The sequence below is a fragment of the Cyprinodon tularosa genome, unplaced genomic scaffold (genome assembly GCF_016077235.1).
Source record: "Cyprinodon tularosa strain WSP-4 unplaced genomic scaffold, ASM1607723v1 ctg975, whole genome shotgun sequence".
NCBI lineage: Eukaryota > Metazoa > Chordata > Actinopteri > Cyprinodontiformes > Cyprinodontidae > Cyprinodon > Cyprinodon tularosa.
Genome location: NW_024039757.1, coordinates 80,935 through 106,592, shown reverse-complemented (window position 1 = coordinate 106,592; position 25,658 = coordinate 80,935). Strand labels below are relative to the sequence as shown.

The 25,658-nt window shown below is 38.0% G+C and overlaps 1 long non-coding RNA gene across 1 annotated transcript; it reads right to left on the bottom strand.

Moving 5' to 3' along the window:
• Nucleotides 1-1,789: 1,789 nt before the first annotated feature.
• Nucleotides 1,790-4,082, bottom strand: LOC119776995. Its single transcript, XR_005279857.1, has 3 exons — nt 3,923-4,082; nt 3,771-3,842; nt 1,790-2,537 (listed from the first exon to the last, which is right to left on the bottom strand). It is a non-coding gene; the product is annotated as an uncharacterized LOC119776995 (long non-coding RNA).
• Between the last annotated feature and the right edge of the window lie 21,576 nt (nt 4,083-25,658).

Genomic DNA, 25,658 nt, shown 5'->3' with positions numbered 1-25,658 from the left:
GAGAGCTAAGGTTTGTATGTCAATCTCAGTATCTAAAAAATCTTTTGGAAAGGTAACACACATCTCTATATAACCTAAATAAGGGACAGGTTGACCTGCTGCACCCTCTACTTCTAATAGGTCATAGAGCGGGTTTAATTATTGTTCAGGAAAGTTCTGTTTGTAGAATGACTCTGTCACAGTAGTCACTTGTGACCCAGAGTCAAGAAGACAGTTCACATTAATCCCAGAAATGCCAACTACAGCAGTGCACTTAGAGCCAATTAGCCCTTTAGGAAGTCTGTAGCTTTGAGGCTTAGCAACAGACTGCTTAAGGTTAGCTCGTTGCTTGTTCCTAGTGGGACATGTTCGAATGGCTACAGTCCCCATTTGCCCCGCAATAGAGACTGGCTGTAGTTTAACTGTTCAGCAGCTGAGGGGTTCTCAGCTTCCCATTTCTTTTGTTTCTCTTTGAAAAGCTTGCGCTTTCTGAAACTAAAGCTGCATTTGGTTCGTTCTCACAATTTGGCTTGATGTGGCCATCCTCTCCACATTGAAAGCAGTACCACGGTTTGGGTGGTGTACTTTGAGTTATGACTGTTTCTTCTGTGGTCACTTTATCCGGCCTTCTTGTCTCTTTTGGCTTTTTACTGGATGCACCTTTTGAGTTTGGAGCTTTTGGTTTTGCAGTTAGTTTCACTAGTTGACTTTGTAATTCTGCAACTTGTCTTGAAAGTTCTTTAATTGAGCTTAAGGTGGTATCGTCTTCAGTTTTCTTTGAGCCGCATTTCACAGTTTGCAGATGTGAAGTTGCTTTTTGTTTCGTGCTGCCCAAATGTTGTCTCATGCGTATGTTTTTTGCTGCATTTTGATCTTCCTCAGTGCGTAACGAAAGAAGCAAATCAGGGAAAGTTGGGGGATTTGTCCTTTTTTGTTTCAACTGGAGAGCAGTTAAAAGGGAATCATCCCAACAACCTCGACAAAACTGTGTGATAAGAAGCCTGTCAAAATCGTTGCTTAAAGCACCACCACGTTTTACAGTGTGGGTTAAAGTTACTTGAAGACGCTGTAAGTATGATGACGCTTTCTCACCTGTGTTTTGGAAAGTGTCAATGAACTTGGCATAAAGCTCTCCACCATCCTGAACTGTCCCATAAGCAGAATCTAAAAGCTAAAGGTATTCTGAAGGTGAGCTGTTGGTATTCAAGTGCTTGACAACATCAGCTGCAGGAGGTAAGAGAGACTCAATGATCTTTCGTGATTGTTGCAGCTTGGACATGGAAGGATCAGCCATGACCAACTCAACACTGGAGTGCCAAGTATCGTAGTCTGGCTCATAAGCTGGTCGAGGGTCTTTGCCAGAAAACACTCTGAGTTGTCGTGAAAACTGCCCAGGATCTTCTCTTTTCACAATGTGCTCAACGACCACACGCTGCACTTCTGGAGGGTTTAAATCATGTGCAGACATAATGGGCACTGCTTGAGCTTGGTTTAACTGGCTCCATGCATGAGTAATGGCTGGTGTCTCAGGGTTGCAAGAGGAAGACTGAGGGGGGTTCTCAGGCAAGTTTATTGGCTCTAATTGGTCATTTTCGGGTTCAACAATTGACTCAGATATTTGTGACATCATGTCTTTCAGGACGTCGGCAAAATCCCTGCCACACATCTTGGCTAGGTATTTAATATCAGTGAGATATGTCTTGGTTTTATCATTTCCAATAAACTGTGTGTAAGCACTAGCAAGAGTTGTATCTTATAGCTAGCTCCACTGTCAGACACATGAGTGCAAGGTAATGGTTCAAGAGCATCAACAGCAGTACCATAGTTGTACTCAACAATAACACTTTGGAAAAGATCAGAGTCACGATCAGTGATTGTTAAAACTCTGGAAACTGACCCATATTGTTTCAAGAATTCAGTCACCTCATTAATCTGTTCATCTCCAGCGATTTCACTCACAATCACCGCATTCGGTACTTTAATCGATTCACGCTCCACAATTTCCATGTTCAGTATATCAAAGGCTGAGATAACTTCAGAGAAAAAAATAAAGGATCTCCTGGCTGGCTCGCCAAAATTTATTGTAACCCCTGAATAACGTTAAGTAGGTTATGGGAATGCAAACATGTGGACCAGTCAATAGGTTCGGCAGGAGTACAATGAAACTGAAGTGAGTGCAGAATGAAATAGCTGGAGACAGGAGATGCGCAACAATAATAATTGTATTGATAAGCAAAATAGAAAAAATATAGAACATTTACAATTTCAATAACAATAAGCCGGCAACAGAAAACAAAACAAAACCCCAGTCCCTGAGCTCAGTGTTTGTTTTTTTTTTTTTAGTCAGTCAAGGCCTTTTATAGTTTAGTTCTTTTCCTCTCCGTCGGTGTGAGTTGTTACCACTTTGTTAACACGTGAGGATGAGGATCTTCAGAAGAGGGATCTTCAGATGAGAGTTCGGTTCAGTTCTGGGTACAGGCTCGCCATCCCCTTCCGGAGAACATCAGGTATCCAGGAATCCAATTCGCAGCTTTCTTAATCATCAGAAAATACCTAGCCTGCACAACAATTATGGTATTATTGTATGCAGCTAAATATTTCTTCTCTCACACAGCTATAGCTTAAGTTTTTATCTTCTTTTTCCCATATTATCATTTAGAAATAAACAATAACATTTTACATGCATGTTTTCCTTAATCACAGTATCTCTTTGTTTTACATGAAAACTTTTATGTTTAACATTAAAGCTGAAGTCTGTAAGTTTTTAAAAATCACTTTTTTTTCATATTGGCTAAAACTGTCCCTATGCCCAGACAGCAGTACATGTGATATGTAACCTGTGAAAAAAAACTGCTTCAATTGGTCCTGCATACTGCCTGTATTTCAATCTGGAAAGAATAATTCGGGACGAGTCAAAACAACCAATCACAGCCAGAGGAGCGTCTGATGGAGTGTCAATCACAGCCCCCCCCCCCCACCACTTTACCAGTCAGGAGCACGCGCGTGGAAGTCATGGTGGAGCGACAGCCACCAGAGAAAGAGAAACTGCCCTTACTGCCCCTGCCGACAACTGCTTACATGGCAAACTTCGGTATAACCAGCATGTTATATCTAGCTGCTTGGAGGTGAGTGTTATCGCTCTTACCGGTTCACACTCCATGCCGCGTACGCTGCTTGGACGCTTGTGGTCGCATGCAGTAGCCGCGCAGGTGCTGTGAGAGGGGTGGGGCTTGGAGGTGGGGCATGAGTGAAGCAGAGAGGGTGGGGGAGTGACGTGAAACCTGTTTTTCTTCAAATTTTCAGTCAAAGTCTGCTCTCTTCTCAATGTTACAGACTGCAGCTTTAAATAACTTTTAACTCACAGAAAACAATTAAATGAATTTCTCCTTTTATCTGTTTGTTTTCTTTTTTTTTAGATTAACTATAAAATTATGATAAATCATCTTAAACCAATTAAATGATTGATTTCTAACTCATCTTTCAGGTTTTGTTAATCATGACATGAAATGCAGTAATGTTTTCTCAGCATTACGTAGGATTTCTATAAACTATGACAAAATAAGTAATAAAAATGTGCATTTAACATGAAATAAACAGTGAAATTAACCAAGAAACGGTAGAAAATAAACACAAAATGCTTCATAAAAGTATTGAGAACTCAAATTTCACTTGATGAAACCACAAATTAACCAGAATTAGCATTTCTAGTACTTTTAAACAATAACATTTCACCCGCGATTAGCATTAGCATAAGCTAATCCAAATATGGCACATTTAGGGTTTTAACTCACCAAGTTGAGGTTTCAGCACGAGCACCGCAAGGGACCTAGTCACACAGCCTCTCTAGCTCGTATTCCTTTCCACTTAACACAATTAACATCTCCAATTAGTATTTGAACAGAGCTAACATTTGTTTACAACCATTATCTTGCAGAAAACTCACCAGGATGAGGTTTCAGCATGAGCACCGCAAGAGACCTAGTCACACAGCCTCTCTAGCTCGTGTTCAAGAGTGCAAAAAGACCGCAACGTGTTCGTGAAAACAGGAAGTAAAGCGACGGAGTGAAAATGACATTTCCTCCTTTCAAAATAAAAGCTTTTTTCAAATTAAAATTCTAAAATAGTAGGAAGAGAAAAGTCGTTTTCTCTACTTGGTTACACCTTCGTTTATAAAGTCTAGGTTTACAGCTGAATTTTACCCAGAGTCGCTGGTTCTCCTGTGCCATAGAATTGTGTGATTGGCTTTGTTGTTTTGTTTTATAATGTAGGAGCCCAATTACTTTTTGTTCCATGGGACTGCAATGAAAAACAGTGCTCAGCTTTGTTTAGGGTGCTTCGTTTTTGGGGTGATCTAGGTTTTGTCTAAGTATGTTGCTTGAATTAAAGCTCATAGACCTGTTATGTTTAGAGAAAATCCTTCAGTTTCAGCCATTCTTGACACATGGAATAACTGTCTTTTCTGCATATCTCCATTTTCTCTTCTTTGTTTGATGCAGTGTTTCTTCCTGTTAGTTTTTTTTAGCCAACTCAAGAAATGCCCATTTTGAATAACCACATGCTTGAAGTGATTTCCTGTCATGTTTGTGCTCTTTTTGTCTCACTTCTGTGACAAGGGGGATGTTGTCAGCCCGAAACTTAGAGCTCTGACAACAGAAACTTTGTGTCCCAGTGATGTCAATCAAAATGCAGATGTTGGTTTAGGTGTACAGAAGACCTCAGTTTTGAGTAATGACGTCTGAATGAAAATCTAAGAAAGAATTTGGGGAAAAAAAAGTCCTGTGAATATCTATGCATACTACTGTATTTGTCTTATTTATCATAAACACTTGATGCATGAATAAGGTGGGCTCTTACACTTTTGATTCTGAACTTTTTCATCTAAATGGTGCTTCTGTTTTACATCCCTCTGCAGACCAGCAGTAGTTAGAGCAGCAAAGCTGCACTAAGGTTAATCTAATGTAGCCTTACTTGTTCCAGACACAACAAAGGGGAAAAATGTCTTCTGAGAACCTTGATTTTCACAAGGCTGTTTATCCCGACAAGCTTTGACTTGGGTAACATTAAAGAAAGCTCCTTATAGCATACGTACATATCCATTTAGGCCCTTTCAGGGCAGTCTACTGAGTGTACCTTGAGGTTATTCCATTACAAGCATATTTCTGGAGGCAGTCCTCCCTGTCTGATGACTTATTCTCATAATATTTTATTTTCCAATCACAGAAAGTCAATAATTAATGAGTTTTTGGTGACAGTAATACATCAATAAATACAAAAATATCTCTTTTGTTTTCAGGTCTTTTCTTTTCTGGTGACATTGCAAATTAGCTCCTTTCAGGAAAGGGTAGGGGGGATCGGAGATGGCTCTAAGTTACCGCAGGGCACTGAAGACATAAAGCTTTTATAGGTTTTCGTTCGGCCTTTACTGCATCAACATTAGAGTGGAAAAAGATCAGATGATATATGCTTGACCCAGAGGGGGATGGACTGGAGATAAAGAAAGACGAGGAGAAAGATGAGGAGGTGAAAGATGGGTGCAGGAAATCTGCTCTTTAGCAGGAGCTACCTGTTAGAGCCGCAGGGTTCAGTGGATGAATTTATTGGGGAGTTTAAAAAGCTAAGGGACATTTTTCTCATTTCCTTTGGTCAGTCAGGAAATGTTATGTTTTAGAAAACTTCAGGTATGAAATATGCTGATAAATGGCAAATGTAGGCAAGGTTTCCCAAAACCATACTGGGAAGTTAACATATTTTTAACATTTTTATACCTTAAATGTAACCTAAGTGATAGAAATTCAAACACAAATCAAGCCTCACAGCTTTCAGCCCTCACAGCTTAAGCTAACTACTGGAATAATTACAGTGTAATTATTTCATGGGAAGTTAATGAGGAGATTAATCACCACTCAAACAAGTCAGATTTAAACATATTTGTTTGAAAGCTGGTGTCTCAGTGGGGCTGGCAGAAAATCATTGCTTACTGTGACATTTTAAATGTACTACATGTCTGGAATCCAGCCCTCCAAATTTAACACACACATACAGCTGAAAAGCTTTCCATGCAGTCACTTCGGTTCCCTCTAGGTGTCGCTGCACCATTGAAAGCTGTGCTGTTTGTTCAGACAAACGCAGGCTGTAGATCAATTCTCTCTTTTAGAGTTTTTTGCACCACAAGGTTTGTTAGATTGTGGTTTTCTGAGATTCTTTGTTTTTCGAGCTTACAATAAGAGCTCTGTCCTCCACCATCAGTTCCTTTCTGTTGCTATTAGCAGTGGTCTGCATTACCAAAGCTCTATTTAAACCTGGTCATACATTCCTCTCAAAATTTAATGAAGAATGAGAAAAAAAGCATTTTAATGATATTCTTATTTCTAATGCCTATATTTTTTAAAAGAAAGACATGACGATTACTTAGTATGGGAAGCGCAAAAAATACAATAAAAATAATTTAGATTCTGTTGTGCTGCACGATTAATTCTCTATAATTCAAAACCCATCTGTTTCTTTAAATACTTGAACATAAATTATTTTAAGATTATCTGAAAACACAAACCGTAAATACTCATTAGTCTCTCATTAAAATGCTATACTATCATTTGTGAATAAATAAGTAAAATCTCAGAAAACACCATCAAAAACAAAATGACCTTTATATATTACTCTCTATTTGAAAAGTTGCAACAAGCAAACAAAAATTACTTTAATAACAGTAATTAATAGAGTCATCAGCAGTTAAAGTAAATAAATTCGGCTCACAAATTAGCAGGATTTCACATGTTATATTGTATAATTTGAATGTAATGGGGCCACACCTAAACCACTGTGTAGATTTAAAACCAAACCATGCCAGGCATTTATTCTGAAAATTGCTAAAGACACTTTGAAGGATAGAACATGAGTAATAATATATTAAGGAGTAGCATGTAGGGAGTGGTGGCCTATTTATTACGGCATAGAGCTTGGAGTCCAGAGGTTTTGAGTTCAAGTCCTACTCCCACAGACAGCCACTCTGGGTCTCAAGACCATTAAGCAAGACCATTAACCCCCACAATGCTCCCAGGGTGCCCCACGATGGCAGCCCTGCTGCTCCCCAAGGGCATTTCTCAAATGTGAGATCAATAACGTTCAATTATTATTAATTATTGCAAGCAAATATACTGTACAACATTGCTAAATCAAGTTTTCTCTTGCAATCCCATTTTAAATCACTGGCCCTTAATTCTCTAATTCTTTATTGTTTTCTCTCTAAGATTATTGACATTCTATCCCGCTCCAGTACGCCTACCGACAGAACTGCACCACTGAGGACGCCTGAGCCTGGCACACTTGGAGGAGAAGAACACCCACGTGCGGATGCTCTTCCTGGACTTCAGTTCAGCTTTCAACACCATCATCCCAATGCATCTGATAGAGAAACTAGAAAAGCTAAGCTTCAATACACCCCTCTGCAATTGGCTGCTAGACGTCCTATCAAAAAGACCTCAGTCAGTCATCACCCTAAGCACAGGCTCCCCTCAGGGCTGCGTCCTGAGCCCCCTGCTGTTCACTCTGATGACACATGACTGCGTCCCCAAATTCACCACGATCACACTGTGAAGTTTGCAGACGACACCATGGTGGTGGGCTTCATCACAGACGACAACGACCAGGACTACAGAGAGGAGGTGGAGCAGCTGGTGGTGCAGAGACAAAAGCCTGATCCTGAATGTGGAGAAGACCAAGGAGATCATGTTGACTTCAGGAAGAACCGGCCTAACCACGCTCCACTGCTCATCAACTGCTTAGCAGAAGAGGTGGTCAACAGCACCAAATTTCTTGTGGTGCACATAGCAGACACCGTCACCTGGACTGATAACATAACTTCCTTGGTCAAGAGGGCACAAAAGTGCATGTACTTCCTGAGAAGGATGAGGAGAGCCCACCTGCCATCACCCATCCTCAGCACCTTCTACAAAAGCACCATAGAGAGCGTTCAGACCAGCTGTCTCACTGTGTGGTGTGGAGGCTGCAGCGACTCAGACTGAAGGAAGGCGAGAAGAGTACTGAGAACTGCAGATAAGATCCCGGGGGCTCCTCTTCCATCCATTAAAGATATTTCATCCCAACGCTATGTGTCCCGGGCCCCTAGCATTACAAATGACCCCTCACACCCCCACCATGGACTCTTCTCCCTGCTGCCCTCTGGGAAGAGGCAGCATCCAATGCAGGTCCAGCAGATTCCAAAACAGCTTCTTCCTCTCTGCCATTAGACTGCTGAATGTTGTATAAAATGGGATTTAAAAAAAAAAGAAACAAAAAGTGCTGAATGTTGGAAACCATATACCAGTCTTATGTTTACATTTAATCTCCATGTTTACATTTTATCACTGCTGGACTTTAAAAATGGAAATTTCTGGAGTGCTGTACTGAATTAAATTTATTTTTGTATACAGTCTGTGTGTACAAAATGACATATTTCAAAAGTCTAAGTAAGTCTGATTTATTTAACACACAACTGCTCACCACCTAGTGTACATGCTGTGTGGATGTGGCGGTGGGGCATGCAGATATGGGTGCTACTGCTCTTGACCGTCTTTTCAGAACATGGGTAAAATTTGTATTTTTTGCTAAACATTTGCCTGCACTGACTGATAAATTAAAGCAACAGTAGGTGTGTTTCCATTAGCCATTAAATTGCACAAATTGTAATTATGAAAATAAATTTGCTAAATTCACTGTGAAAAGCTCATATGTTTCAATGAAAAGGTTTTTCAGTCATACTAAAATTGTTATACTCCACAAAACTGCAATGGAAAACACATTTTTTGTTACACAGACATCATATTATCTTCAAGTGGCCTTTACTCCCTTTTAAAATGATGAAGCAGTTGGGGGATGATGGCGGCGACTGGAGCTGTGGCTGAAATTTGTAAACATCTCATGTGCTTAAATTAGATTCATCGCATGAACAAATGTATTCATGTGCAACCTTAATTATAGTTGTTTTATTTCTGGAAATACCACAAATGCAAAACTTTGCATCATACAATTTAGAATATTAAAGTAGTTTTGTGTACTTTGTAAAAATACAATACTTGAGAAAATGCTGCTCCCTTTCTGTGCATTCAAGAGTGCAGCGTTCCCAGGTTGTCCGCCACATAAGCCAGAGTGCAACAAATTTTTTTGGACAACCCAAAACTGTTCTTGGCTTCAGCTTGTATCTATAAACCAGACATATGCACCACATTGACAGAATCAGAGATACTGCAACTCTACTATAAAAGACAGGCGCCAATAATAACGTCACCAATAACCTCAGGATCCTAAACGCTGTATATAGAAAGTGAGATCAATGGCCTCAGTTCAGTCTAGAGACTATTGATCTTATTTAGTGCTGCAAAGTGTCTTTGCTACAGCTGAACACTGATAAAACCAAAGACATGATCACTGAATTTGGGGGAAAAACCTCATAAGCATGAATTTACTTCGGTTAAAGGCTGTACCATGTTCATTTCTACAAAAAACGTGGGACTATTGTAGATGATGAACTGAATTATCAGGCTAACTGAGGCTTTGTGCAAAAAAATATGCTCTGTATAGTTGAAGGAAGCAGACAATTTTACAGTTGACAGAATAATATACATTCTTAATTGCTTAAAGTTTTGGTCCAAAAAAAGAATTTTCTTGACAGCAGATTAGATGGTGCGGTCTAGATGATAAGTCTCAGCCTTGTAGGGTTATAAGGGTATATTTCTGAAGGACTGGTGTGTCCCTATCAGCTTCAGCCTGGCATGGACAGTCCACACCAATAACTTCTGCTTTTTTCCTTTCTCTGCTCATTTTCTTTAGCCAACAGTAACTCTGGTTGGGTGCAGCTGTCTGTGTTCAGAGCATTTTCAGTCAGTTTTTCTTCTCTCTCCCTCTGTTGCCGAGTCCGTTCTATCAGCGTAACATTGTTGGATCTTGTCATTTCGAGATATAATGTGATTAGTGGCCGCTGTTCACTGCTTACTTAGCTATGTGGTTGGAGGACAGACAACACGCATTAGCTCTCAGTGAATCGGCAGCTACTGTAGCAGCCATTCAAAATGGCCCTTCTCAGTTAAAGGCCAGCCAAATGGCAGCTAACTTCCAGTCACTGTAGTAACCCCTTCTTTCATATTTTTTTTACTCTGACTCCACCCTTTCACTGAATTACAGGGTCTGACCAGGGGAAGGTGCTTCTCTTTAGATTTTAATGCCCACAAATCATGAGAGAAATAATATTTTAGTACAAAGATTGATGTTTAAAAAGTAAATGTAGGGGACCAGCCAAGGGCCCATCAAGCAAAGTGGGAAAATTTTGAATGGTACTACTGTACTTCATGTTTTATTTTGAATTAAAAGTTAGGAGACAGATTGGTAAAAAATAATAGAGATGTCACATTAAAAGCCATTTATTAGACATATGGAGCTTTTTCAGCAAAGAAAGGCAACAGTGTGTAGGTTTATACGAGGAAGTATTAGAATGCAATAAATTGACATAACATAGAGATTAAATGTTGTGTTCTTCTTTATCTCTTACTAACAGAGGGCCATGACTCACAGTTTAAGGTAAAAATTAACACATATCTGTTATTTTCTTATGGAGAAGACAGAATCAGACTGCAGAGCTTCTTCTAGGTATCCTGAAGAATAGTTGCTCTGGCATCAATTTTTTTGTAGACAGTTTCTTAAACTTGTTCTTCAGCAGAAAACAGACACAAGCAAGAAGGACAGGTGAACATGTAGAGATGAAAGATTTACTGTGATATGCAAAATGCAATTAAATATGTCTCAAAGTTGACAAGAAAAAATGCTATGTTATATATTAAATATGCAACACCTCTTTTTGTTTTTGTAATTCACCAAGACTCAGAAATAGCTGTGCCAGCCAACTCAGAGACAAATGTAAAGTCAGACTCACAAGTGAGGGAGACAAAACTGAAATCAGAGAATCCTACAAGAATCCAAACACAAACAATAGCGTGTACAAACTTGGGTTGCAAAATATATCGCTGTTGGCATTGGTATAGGCTGTTAGTTATTTCTACTTTATCTTATGTTTTGCATTAATGTTGCTGATGTTTTTCAGGACTTTATGACTAAGGAACTAAAAGGTCTATCTATAAATATACAGGTGCTGGTCATAAAATTAGAATATCATGAAAAAGTAGATTGATTTCAGTAATTCCATTTAAAAAGTGAAACTTGTATATTATATTCATACATTACATACAAACTCATATATTTCAGATGTTTATTTTGTTTAATTTTGATGATTACAAATGACAACAAATGAAAATCTCAAATTCATCATATCAAAAAATTAGAATATTGTGAAAAGGTTCAAAATTGATGGCCCCTGGTGCCACACTCTAATCAGCTAATTAACTCAAACCACCTGCAAAAGCCTTTAAATGGTCTTTCAGTCTAGTTCTATAGGCTACACAATCATGGGGAAGACTGCTGACTTGACAGTTGTCCAAAAGACGACCATCGACACCTTGCACAAGGAGGGCAAGACACAAAAGGTCATCGCTAAAGAGGCTGGCTGTTCACAGAACTCAGTGTCCAAGCACATTAATAGAGAGGCGAAGGGAAGGAAAAGATGTGGTCGAAAAAAGTGTACAAGCAAGAGACATAACCGCACCCTGGAGAGGATTGTGAAACAAAACCCATTCAAAAATGTGGGGGAGATTCACAAAGAGTGGACTGCAGCTGGAGTGAGTGCTTCAAGAACCACCACACACAGACGTATGAAAGACATGGGTTTCTGCTGTCGCATTCCTTGTGTCAAGCCACTCTTGAACCACAGACAGCGTCAGAAGCGTCTTGCCTGGGCTAAAGAGAAACAGGACTGGACTGCTGGTGAGTGGTCCAAAGTCATGTTCTCTGATGAAAGTAAATTTTGCATTTCCTTTGGAAATCAAGGTCCCAGAGTCTGGAGGAAAAGAAGAGAGGCACTTCATCCACGTTGCTTGAAGTCCAGTGTAAAGTTTCCACAGTCAGTGATGGTTTGGGGTGCCATGTCATCTGCTGGTGTTGGTCCATTGTGTTTTCTGAGGTCCAGGGTCAACGCAGCCACATACCAGGAAGTTTTAGAGCACTTCATGCTTCCTGCAGCTGACCAACTTTTTGGAGATGCAGATTTCATTTTCCAACAGGACTTGGCACCTGCACACAGTGCCAAAGCTACCAGTACCTGGTTGAAGGACCATGGTATCCCTGTTCTTAATTGGCCAGCAAACTCTCCTGACCTTAACCCCATAGAAAATCTATGGGGTATTGTGAAGAAGAAGATGCAATACACCAGACCCAACAATTCAGAAGAGCTAAAAGCCACTATTAGAGCAACCTGGGCTATCATAACACCTGAGCAGTGCCACAGACTGATCGACTCCATGCCACGCCGCATTGCTGCAGTAATACAGGCCAAAGGAGGCCCAACTAAATACTGAGTGCTGTACATGCTCATACTTTTCATGTTCATACTTTTCAGTTGGCCAACATTTCTATAAATCCTTTGTTTTTATTGGTCTTCAGTAATATTCTAATTTTCTGATATGATGAATTTGAGATTTTCATTTGTTGTCATTTGTAATCATCAAAATTAAACAAAATAAACATCTGAAATATATGAGTTTGTATGTAATGTATGAATATAATATACAAGTTTCACTTTTTAAATGGAATTACTGAAATCAATCTACTTTTTCATGATATTCTAATTTTATGACCAGCACCTGTAAATATCAGTGTATTATGGTGCTCTTGCGTTCTGACAAAAGGAAAGCTGTCAGGGCTCCTATCTGTGTGTTTGTTTTTGTGTTTGTCTCCCTTTCACCAACAGGAGGCGCCTGGTTCCGATTCGCCTCCTCACACACCTGCTGACTGTTACCTCATTAACGGAGTGCTCTTAAGCTACTGATTGCCACTACCTCGACGCCAGAGTGTTTGCCAGTTTTTGGTACTCTAGCCAAGCTGAGTTTTCTCTGAGTAAGACTGAGTTCTTGTCTCCCTGAGTTTTAACTTTGTTTTTGTCTTTGCCTCTCAGCAGGAAGTCATCCTGCAAACTAGACCTTTTCAGACCTCCTCTCCCAGGAGGGATCAATTGAGTCTTAAACTAAGCTAGGGATTCAAACAGGAGGTTTGGATCCAGTCTCCTTTTTGAGGACGTTGAAATTACTCTCTGAGCAAGGGTATCATCTTCACCACAACCTGTTCAAGTACAGCAGGAATTTTGAGTGGAAATCAGCGTCTCCGTTCACCTACACCATCCGAGTTCTGGGTAAACCCTGTTCCGCCCTCCGCCAAATCAGACATACACTGGAAAACCAACACACAGATTGGGATCAAGGATCCTTCACTTCTCTGGAAACGTGAGTCAACAATCACATCCTCTCCTTCAAGATCAACGAATCAAATTTCCCACTGAGCCTGAACCAACAGTCTGTCTTCCCCTCGCCTTCCAGTTCCCGCTGAGCAGAGTTCAGGGAAACTCTGCACCGAGCTTAACATCTTTAATAAAATCCATCAAACTTTTCATCCGTGTCTCTCTGTTTGGCTTCACTGCATGTGGGTCCGAGCCTTAGATAAAATCATGACAAAAGTATTAAACAAATATATAACTAGGCTCGTTTTTGGAACATACAAAAACCTAAAGAAAGCGTTGAATTGACGTAACCAAAGGTCCATCAGCCACCACCCTTCAATAATGTCCCCACCAACTTTCATCAGAAAGTTACACCCTCGGTATGGCGGATAGCATCTGCTCCTTGAAATTACACTCTCATCCTCTTTACAGAGTGTTAGCTTCTTCCCTGAGAGTGGAGAACTTAGTCCATGTAGGACCAGACATTTCTAAATCTGCTTTAAATGCAAAAGATGAAACAACAAATCACAGGTTATCTTTGTTTTTAATCCTGGTCTCCGAAGGCTGTTCCTAATGAGGTGGACCATCATTTCTATCCTTGAAGAGTCAGTTTAGAGGTATAGCCTACAGTGTGAATTAACTCTAGTTTAAGGTTAAAAAAAAAATATATATATATATATATATATATACTCGCTGTCTGGATAATCACTTGTGGCTTTTGAAAACATTTGTAATGAGTCCAAAGAATGTTTTTGCTTAACAACTTTCATACTTTGCCCTTTTTAAAGCAGAGATAACATATTTGCACCATGGATCAAAGGTTGAATACTTCAATGCAAGATCTGCAGACATAATAAATTCATCATCAAGCCTTAGGTGCTTCACGGGAACGTCTTAAAGGAATTTAGTTGTTGGCTCAGTTTTCCTGAGAAAACAAGCTGGATGACATAATTTAAATGTAACTTAAAGACAACCATATTTTTGGGCTTAGTACTTAAAACTAAAATACTCCTGAGCAAGTTTAATGGGAAATGACTGGTGGTGGAGAGCCTGCTTTCTAGAAAGAGCACAGAACGCAAAATAATTATAATTATGCTATGTATCTATACTAATATGTATGCTCATATAAAGTAATTGTTTGATGGTTCTAAATGTGAGGAGACGAATAAAGGGATAGTATTCAGAAGAACGTCAAGTCTGTATGGATTTCTTCTCCTGCATCCCTACTGAATAAAGTGGACATAAAGATCAAGGATTTAGATTCACCATCTATTGAGTCAGATCATTTAGCTCTGTCAGAACCTTTTTGTTTACATCTATGTTCTTACATATAGGATATAGGACTTAATCTAGTATGTTCAATTCTCAATGACTGACCAAGGTGGTAAAAGAACTCTCAGAATAAATCTCATGCACATAGAAATGTGGTGTTCTTTAATGCAGATAAAGCATCTGCATAGTAGATTTGTCAGATTTGGACTGTTTAAGTCTATGAACCTTAACCTTTGATCGCCAAATGAAAACTAAATTATGAAGCATAATTTTGTGATTTGATATTTATTTTACTCTTGTTTCCTCTGTTTGCATTTGTAAAGCAGCTCCAAGCCTGCATTGTTAATACATTAAATTAAATGTATGTACATGTAAAATGCAAAAAATTGAAATCTAAGCAAGGTAACTTTTCTTAAAATAAGAGCATTTGTTTCTTGAATTGAGCAGGTAAGTGAGACACCTTTCGAAATAAGACTGTTAACATAAAAAAAAAAAAAAAAACACCTGCTATCTCTTATTTCAAGTGCATAATATCTAATTATCTTATTTTAAGGGTGAAAATAGTAATTCCAATTGAAACAACATATCACAGGTTATCTGTGTTTTATTTGTTTTCTTAAATTACGGCAAACACAGATATTTTACAAATTTTTAAATCGTTTTTACACTGCAAGTTTCTTCCTGTCTTGAGATTTTATTCAAAGTTTATCTTTTGATCTCAGAAAACACTAAATTCATGAATTTGAACAGAAGGCCATCGGATCAAACACAATTCCTTTTTTCCCTCCGTTTTAATTTTTGTTTAATTCTGTGGCAGCTGTCTGGATCCAAATATTATGTCTCCATAAGTAAACTCAATAAATGTTGAACTGGTAAATGTTGTTCAAACCTCTCTTTATCATTTTTCCAGTTTAGTTAAGCCTACTCAACAAAATCTGCTCCTCTAAAGCACAGATATGTGTGAATTCATGGCTGCTCTAATGTTTCACAGGCTGTATCTCCACGTCAAGCTGCTGACATCCTGTCATACTGTCATGTTTGATTAAAGAAAGGTTGCCATGGTAACTGCTGATTGATGCAGGATAAGAGGAACTGGAGGTTCAGTGACACACAAACATTAGAAGGAAAGGAGAAAAAAGTAGAAAAGACATTTAAGGAAAAAGTATATTTAATGATGAAAAAGCCTTTTTACATGAATTATTTTTTTTCTTACTGCAGGAATGATTTTATTGTAGAGGCTATGATTCCTTCCTGTTAGGCCAGCATAATCAGGAAGTCACTTTAGAGTAGAAATAATACAAAATATTCTGATTGTCAATTTACATGCAAAAGTTCTAACTGAAATTACTCCCTTACTGATAGTTTACCAGGCTGCAATAGGCAATAAAATAGGTACACAACATTTATGATTTTTAGGCAAAATAACAGAAAAAAGGGTTTAAAAAAAAACGAACACAACACACTTGAGTTTCTCTTGTTGTTGGTCTTTGGCTGTGTGGTGCAGACCCACCGACTGTACTCCTCATCAGCCAATCAGCGTCACCTGTGCTTCTACCTCAGCTCCCCCGCCCTCCTCTCCAATGAAAACAAAAAGAGGTTATCTCCCCCAACATTGTTGCATCAATGAGAAAAATAAGAAAAGCAGTTTGATTACTCTGTTACTTAAAAATGAGGCTATTATTATGTAAGACCTTCACTGCTATACTGTCTTTTCAATGTCGCTAGTTTTTAATCATGTTACATTTCCTTGGCATGTCTGTAAAATAATTCTGTACATTTTACTGTGATGATAATTGTGTTGAATTATGCATTTTTTTTAAATCCCTGTATGAACAAAGATCCTATATGAAGCCTTTGTTGCATGAAGGACAGCCTTCTCTTTCATGGATTTTAACAGCAGTTCTTCTCTCAGTCCAAAGTTTGTTGTGGGGTTGATAGTTTGCATCTGATTGTAATTGCTGAGGTGATTTAGCCCATCAAGTTCAAAACAGGTCCTAATTTGTCTGATTATGTAAACAGATGCAATTTCAAGTAGCAAACCACCATCATATAACGATGCTTAATATGAATAAAGCTCAGAGGGAGAATCTGAGCTCTAATCTTTGGTGGTTTTTGCAGAGATTTTGTAGTTAGGATTTTATCTTCTCAACATTAAAAATGAAAGAGAGCAGAGGAGGAACTATGTTTCATTAAGAAATCTACACACTTCTTACTTCTAAAAAAAACAAAAAAGTATTAGCCTACACAGTATAATGTATTGTTTATACAGTATAAGGCTATTGTTTCCAGCCGTCCAAAAGTTTAACATAACAAATACAAGCACTTCAAATGCCGAAATGTGTTAGAAGTACAAAAAGTACTGCAAAGACAAACATTAGACCAACACACAGACACACAAAACACATGCAAAGGAAACATGGTGCAATCTAAGAAAATGAAGAGCAGCAAAGTGCAAAGATACTGCAATTTATAAAACTTGCTGCAAATATAAATTATCCTAACACAAATACATAAAACATGTATGTTAAGTACTGTCTATGATCTGGTCCCATAGGATTTGAATCTTCTCAAGATGCAAATTTTATTGGACTGTGAGATGTGACTGCTGTACTTAATTAAATCCGTGAACAACATCCTCTAGATATGAGGCAAATATTCCTGAACAGAGGCTAAAAGAAATACTCTATCCACAGCCTACAAAAAAGGTCAATAAAGAACAGCTGTTGAGTAAAAAAATCTTAGAAAAATTATAGAAAAAAGTAGACCCAAACCAAGTGTGGTTTGTAACATAATAAAGCACTGAAGCATACATGACACCACCTGTGGCTTTTACATTGCAGCACACCCTTTGCTGTATATAGACTTGGATGTATATTTAGTTGTTTCAAATAAACAGAACAAAACTCAAATTTCAAAGACAGATTAGCACAACATAAGCAAGTCATCAGGACAGCCAATCCGCTATACCAGGGGTCGGTAACCAGAACTGCTTAAAGGGCCATATTGGACCCAAAAAACAAAAAAATCTATCTGTCTGCAGTGGCTAAAATATAAAAGTGTTATATAAGCCTCATATGGCAACAGGGGCTCTTGGTGTATTAGCCCACTGTTAAAAAAAAAAAGGTCTAATGGGCTTAAATATATAATAAGCATTTTGATTAAATGTATAACCTTCAGCAAATGCCACATCATGGGACTACTCCGCTGTAAGATATTTGGTGCTTTAGGTTTAAATTTAAGTAAAAATATTAATGTATTAGGTTTTGTTGCATTGATGAAATTATAGACACACAATAAAGTAATCAGATTTTTGGTTGTATTTTTATTTTGAGGATTTAGGAGAAAAAAATGGAAGAAAGTTAACATACCTGCATAAGAGCGCTACCTGTTCAATATGTGAATGGTTTTCCATGCTTGCAACAAAACTTGCAGCACTAGTAAAGTTTGGAGATGCAATCCACTTCTTAAATCTGTCTTTGCGTTCCTCTAATCTGCCCAGAAGTTCTCGCTGCAAATGCACTCTTTCTCTCACTCCTAACTTGGTGGTCAACTGCATATTTAGCATGCTTTTGCTGAAAATGCCTTTCCAAATTACACTTTTTATTATTTGGTTCATTCTTCTTTGATTCCTCTGTTCTCATCAGCCATCTTCCTTTTTCACTGGTTTGTTTCCAACAGCCTCCTGCCTGGCAGCAAGCCGTGCACTGTATCCGGTCCTAAAAGGTGAATTTGACTTTTCCCCTTTCCTTTGAGAATTGCAGTTTATACTAGTTTTGGTAATGCTTGTCAGTTATCAACATGAAATTATGAATGCTTCATTGTAATATTCTGCCCACTTTCTTATGTATTTCTATGTTCATTTTTCATGTATTTTATCAGATAAGGGTTATGTGATGTAATGTAAATCACTTTATAGTGACACAATGGAGAAATTCACTTTCTGCATTTGACCGAGGCCCTTGGGGAGCAGTGGGCTGTGTATTGTGTGGCGTCCGGGGAGCAGTGTGGGGTTAAGGATTTTGCTCAGGAACCCAGAGTGGATGCTGTGAGAACTGCACCTGGTACTTGGGCCAACACCCAATTAGATCACCAAGGTCAATCAGGGCCAGCTCCTTGTGAGCATGTGGCTCGTCAACAGGATTTAAGACAGCTCCCTGGTGGCCATCTTGAGTTTGCCCTGATGAAGGCCTAAGAGGTCCGCATTTTTTAAAATTTAGACATCTCCTACTAAGCGCCTCAGTCTTTGATCCCTACACTTTAGGGACAGAAGGACCAACATTTTTAAGCATCTAAGTAGCACTTCTGCATGCTTTGAAAATATTTAAATCATTGTTGGAGTTTAGTGTTTGTTTTTGTTTTGTTTTTAACTCAAGATAGTTGTTTTAACATGTCTTTGTGTTTTATGAAATTACTTTAGTTTTCTACCTAATATCTTATTTTTTTCTTTCAGGTCAGTCAGCATATAGACAGATAATTTTGTCTTGTGTCCCTTGTTGACCTGAACAATACAGTATGTGTCAGTGTTTTTATTTCCCCTGTTGCACAGCACATCAACACTTCAAGCTGACAGAAAAATCAGTCACTCCACCTGATTCATTTAGGCAGTAAGAGCTCCTGAACATGTGAAATAACTCCTATAGGAGAAACTGGATGTGAAATATGTTTCTAATGTGTTTCAGGCAGCTTCAAAAAACCCTTTTTGAACTAAAATGTCCATGGCGGAACAGTAGAAGATGGATTAAGTTAGTCAGAAATAATCTGTCAAAAAGCTCATATTTGATCCTGTATGACTGGGCTAAATTCTACCCAATTCCAAACAATGAATAATTTATCAAGCCGAACATATAAAACCAGCATTTTAAAACACATACTTTTCCAGCGTTTTATTGTCATTACACTGTCACAAGTATAGAGCAACGAAATCAACTCTCTGCATTTAACCCATCTCCTTAGGGATGCGTATTTGATTTACAAATGGTTGAAAATGATTTCAAAGACCATAAACATCTCTAGCTGAGTTAAGCTGATCAGCCAGAACAGCTTATACATCAGTGCTCAGATCATATTCTCATTATCAGTTCGTATGAAATCGTACGAAAAGTTATGCACAGTATTTTGTGGGTTTTTGATATTTTTCCTCGAAAACACATATCAGTGCGCATGCGCAGCCAACCAGACGAAAAAAGCAGATCAGCGGACGGACGTAAAACTGGGACGGACGAGCTTTCGACAGTGCAATAATTACTTCATGATGTTTCTCACTAGGTTGCTTGCTGTTTTGTATGTTAGGGTTAGGGTTAGGGTTAATTGTATGTTAAATTGTATGTTATTGAATGGTGCGTAAGATGCGCATCTGCACTGATATCTTGTCTCGAGGCAAGACGCAAAAATACAACGAAATACGACGAAAAAAACGTCAAAAACCTACAAAATACTGTGCATAACTTTTCGGACGATTTCATACGAACTGATAATGAGAATACACTGTTAAGTGAACTGTTTGCTATAAGAACAGCACAGGTCAGAATCTGTTTCTGACAGAAACAGAAACAAAAATTGAGACCTTAATATATCTTTTTTAAATGAACATAGTTGTTGCCACTGATCCTGCATTGAAAATCCAGTATGTTTAATGGAGCACATCTTTGAGTATCATTTATAGCTATCTCAGTAATTCTGACTTTAAATAAGACCTTTTTATTTTATCTTTTGTGCAGGCAACTTTCCTTCATGTCTTATATTTCAGGCATGATCTGGTTGTTTTAAACTTGCTGCTATGTATCCCACTCAGATGGGGGTGTTCCACAAACTCGTATCTCTGTGAAACCAGTCAAGCCTACATCTCAACTAGAAGGCCTAAAGAAGGAGTGTCTAAAGTCAGAGGCTGGTGTCATGAACCTTTAAGATGTAGGCCTGTTCTTTCCTTTGGCAAATCTGATTTTTACTGATTGCTATAAGCTTTTGCTGAAATGCAGTCAACTGAATCAGATGTGTTACAGCAGGGAAACGTCTAAAACCAGCAGGGACTGACTTTGGACACCTTTGACCTTCAGCAGACCTGGTTCTATTTAGCTTATTATTTCTCTAAAACCAAAAAAAATCATCTCATAAATTCTCTAAAATCTATGTAAACCCAGGGTTTTATTTAAGGGTGCTAAATTTAATTAGCATTAGTGAGAAATTTGCTGTGTTTTGTTTTCAGATAATCTTGAAGGTCTAAACCAAGAGGTCCATCTCTCTTGTTTAATCGTTAGACAAAGCCGCAGTTTCTGACTTGGAGTTGCTTGCAAACTTTAACAAGTGAATTCCTTGTACTGTTACTGCAGAGTATTTTTTTTTTTTTTTTTTTGGTCTGTTTGTTATGCAGTGGGTAAATAATGAATATTTACCAAACCAAATAAGAGCGAAGAGACTGATTCCAAACTCCTCTCCAAGATTTGCATTAAAAACTGGCTGATTTGACCTAATGAGGACATTCTGCTGCTGCTTCCAGAGATGGAACTTCTTTTAAAGCTTAAACTCTACTTTGGTGTTTAAGGTTGACAAATTTACATCACAGGTTTTTGGTGATTAAAAGTTGGACCCTTATGGTTTCTCAAAGTTCTGGTGTTCTCCTAATGTTCTCATTATGGAGTTTTTTTTTTTTTTTTTGGTGCACTGCTGTTTCTCATCTTTTCATCACACTCTGATCTCACCTTTGATGTCAGGTGAAGCCTCACGCTGCTCCCAAAGGTTTTTGGCTGTGTGATGTTTTTCTCTTCTATTCCCTATATTTTGTCTTGCTCGTGCTCTGTGTGAGATTGTCTTACATCCAGCTGCTCTCTCACAGTGGAAACCTGTGACCTTCACTTACACGGCGGCCTCGTTAAACATTCGGCCACCTGCCAGATACTGTTTATCATTTCACAAATGATTCTGATATATTTTCCCAGTAATAATTTATTCTGGATCATTACCCCCATGCAACACAGAGGCACTCTCTGAAGGACCTATGAATGATTCTGGGGAATTCATAACACCACCATGGTCCATTTGTTAGATCAGAGTAAATCATACAGGAATAAAGGTGAGCTAAAAACCACTTTACATTAATAACGTGTGCAAACTGGACAGGTTACAGAGGATGTTTGGGTGAGGAAGAGGTTTCTGCCCTCAATTACCCCCCTGAGTGTGTGTGGAGATGTGGAATTACACAAAAAAGAAAAGAAAAATGTGATGAAGAGACTCATCTTGTTCCTTCTGCAGCCTGTTAGTAAATAAAAAACAGACTCAGCATCAGAGACTCCGCTACAATATTTTATTTTTCTATCGTAGAGTCTGTTTTTTGCTCAAACACTGACACCAACCAAGCATCTCTTAATACATTTCCCCTTATTTGCAGTGAGAGTTATATCTTTTATATTCAGCTTTATTCCAAAGCATTTCACCAAGAACATTCACAACAGGAAAAAAAAAAAACTTTCCAACAAAAAGCTGCTTAATTGATAAAACACCAAAATAAAAATGAATAAAACAGAAGCGACTGAAACAATCAATACATTAAGGCTCCTTCAGAATGTGTGAAATGGAGCTCATCGGATTAGTCCCTAAGTGATTAATGAGAAGCATGTTTTGTTTAGCGCTGCAGTGTTTTATTTTTACTCTGCTTATCTGGGTTTGCACTGAATTTGTTGCCATTTTGAGCCCTATAGACATTCACTTCACAGAATCCATTTTATGCCCCCTTTACTGTCCCTCCTAGTTAAAGGGAAAAATGAGAGCAGCATTTAAACACAGTTGATATAACTTATTGGAAATTGAGAAGTGCTTAGTTTAAGGATTAAAGCTACCTTAAAATTAGGGTCCAGACTGTGACCAACAGATCCAGCTTTTTGAAATATTCTAGGTCTGCATAAAAAGCAGAAGTCTTTATTTTTCATTGTTCTGAGGGATACATCGATATTTTTAGCAGTGTAGGCAAATGGTGCAATAAAAAGAAACTACATATTTAAAAAAAACATATAAAATGACTGTGCAGTTACAGAAGAAACATATATATGCACCAGAATATGTTGAACGTGAGAGTATTGCACTTACACAGTATTGTAGAGATTGCACTGAGTGTATTGACTGTTCATGTGATTGTTTGTAGTTACGGAGTATGTGAGACATTTTTGTCCTTATCCTCCTGGAGTACCCAGAGAGAACTCATGCATGCATGGGGAGAACATGCAAACTCCATACAGAAAAGAACCCACACTTGGACTCAAATCCAGAACCTTCTTGCTGAAAGTATATAGTTCTAACTGCATTATCATGCAGTCCTGTGGTGAAATATATAAAAAATAAACTGTATCATAAAATGGGTGTTTCCCATTATTAAATATGCTGAGCAGTTTGCCATCCCTGTTTTGAAATACAGTGTAACTCACACTGGTAACTATCACTGCACTAACACCACTAAGATCATCTCCAGCAATCCCAGCTGAGAAACACAGACCAAAAACTTCTCAATGCTGATCTGGTCATCACAAAAATCAGTATCTGCTGATCAATGATTCAAGCATCAAATCAATAAAATTTTCAATGCTATTGGCTCATGCACATTGAAGTTATACTATTGAGTATAAGATTAGGAGATAAGAAAATGGCATAGTCAAAATGGAAGATAGATAAAATAATGTTGACAAAGGATGAAATAAGGAAAGCTCTCTAGGTTTGTAAGTGGCATTTAAAAAGTCCTTTAATTAAGCCCTAGACTGTTTTGTCATCCACATTTGTGTGACCATTATTTCTATGATCTTTTTGCTGCTGTAAACACCCGAATTTCCCCATTGTGGGACAATAAAGGGATTTTTTTTTGCTATTCTTATTTCTAATACATTCATGTCAAACAGGTTTGCACATATGTATGAAAAATAAAAAATAAAAAAATAAAAAACAAAAAGTTTTTTTCTTTTTTTTTAAACTGGATAAAAATAGCCTGAATTAATACTTAAAAGTATTTTTAAACTCACATTTTCTTTCATTAAAGTCAGTACACCTATCTAAGCCAACCTGGAACTACGTTAAAAAAATGATCATCACTTAAATCTGATACATTGATCTTTATTCAATTTTGCAATAATTTGCAGTGGACCCTCTCCGCTGACTCTATTACAGAAATCTACAAGCATGTCCTTCATTTTGTGCATATTTACTATGAGATGACTGTTTCCACCATCTCCTGCAAAGTGGCTCAGTAAAGAAAAGATGAAGCTTTATTCCCTTTTCTGCTCTACATGGGAATTCTAATTAAAAGTTGCCTATCAGCTGTGTTAGAACATGTCACCTACATTCACATCAGATCATTATTACATTAATCAGCTCCTGCACAAACTCACAGACCATCTATATGCTGCCATGCTTAAATACCAATTAAACAGCGCAGTCTACAGAGGCGTTAGAGAATATATCCTGATTGTTCCAACAACCCAACAGATGGCTTCGCTTTAAGTAGCTACACCCAGACCTTGGTGCCCTTCAGCAACGACAGCCAAACAAACAAATTATGTTATTGATTCAGAAGTCAAGAAATAACATGTTCTCTTGCAACGTAAACTGTCAAAAATCCTGCTAATGTGCCATCAGATGAATAAAACTATCTGAAAACTACATTTGTTAGGTACTTTTCCTTTAGCGAGAAACATAGCAGTAAAGAATGAAACCTAAATAAGCAAAACTCAGACAAACAGAGGCAGCAGACAGCATCCTGCATCTCAGTGGTTAATATACACAATCAGACTTCATTACAGAAACAGTGTGATACCAAGTTATAAGCTCTCCTGGAAGGAGGTTTATAACCGCCTCTAATGTTTTTCTGCCTCTGGACATGAAGTGTTTCATCAGCATCTGAATTATTTAAAACTTCAACTGAAAATCACACATCTTGTTTTTTTAATGTCTTTGCACCACATGATATGTTATTATTTCTTACAGGTGATAGATTTAATGGTCAATATAGCATATCATTTGATCTAGATTATATCAATTCACATAAAGCAGTCATTCACAAAAGAATATTATCTCAGGTCAATTCTTATCAAGTCATAGAAAAGATAATTTGATCAGATTTTAATCCAGTTAAAACCAATACAATGCCATCCCACAGCCAAATTCTGGATCTAGTTAATTGAACTCCAGTCAAATTTATGATACATTATTCATATGACCTTTGGTAAAATGATCAAAGGAACCCCAGACCTAATGGCTTTTTAACTCGGAGCTAGGATCTAATAAATAAGACACCTGAATGTGTCACATTTATAACAGTCTTAGATTAAAGTTGCATAATAAGATTTTCTACAAAGGATATAAAGGTTTCCACCTCACACTAAACCCTTTTATTGATCCATGCAATGTGTTTCAAATCTATTGGATCTTAAGGAAAGAGCTCATATGTTGGTCTGCCAAAAGATGGGTGCTGGAATTAGTCTCCTCACTGTAAAGGACCAGCAGGTTTTACTGAATTTCACATAAGGCATGTGTTTATTTCAATTATTAAGGCAAACATACTGTATTCAAGGGCAATTTTCTGTCTGTATAGAATGTATCAGGATCAGCTCCTCTCCTAAAGACAAAGGCAGAGACCTTCTCCAGCCTAGACTTGGACATTTGGCAGAGAAGCCAACCAGGCCTTATTGGACATACCTTACTGACACGTTTTTATCTTTGTGACATTTATACAGGTCAATGTTGCTATAAGTGTAGCTGAAGCATCTAAAATCAAACACAAAATGCATGTGAATAACACAACATAGTGTGAAAAATATTTCTTATTAGTATTTAAAATAGGTGAGAGTCTGACATGATGTTGCAGCTTATGGGTTGCACTAAACAGGAACCTAATCACATATAGATCCAAATCTTTAAAGTCTTTCGCTTAACCTTCTGATGTTAAGCTTTCAACAATCATTCAATTCAATCTTTCGAGTCTAAAGATAGATTTCCTCAGTTTTTTCAAAGTCATCAGTGATTGTATCCTCTGCATTCCTACAGAGAGATCTAAAGTTAGCACACA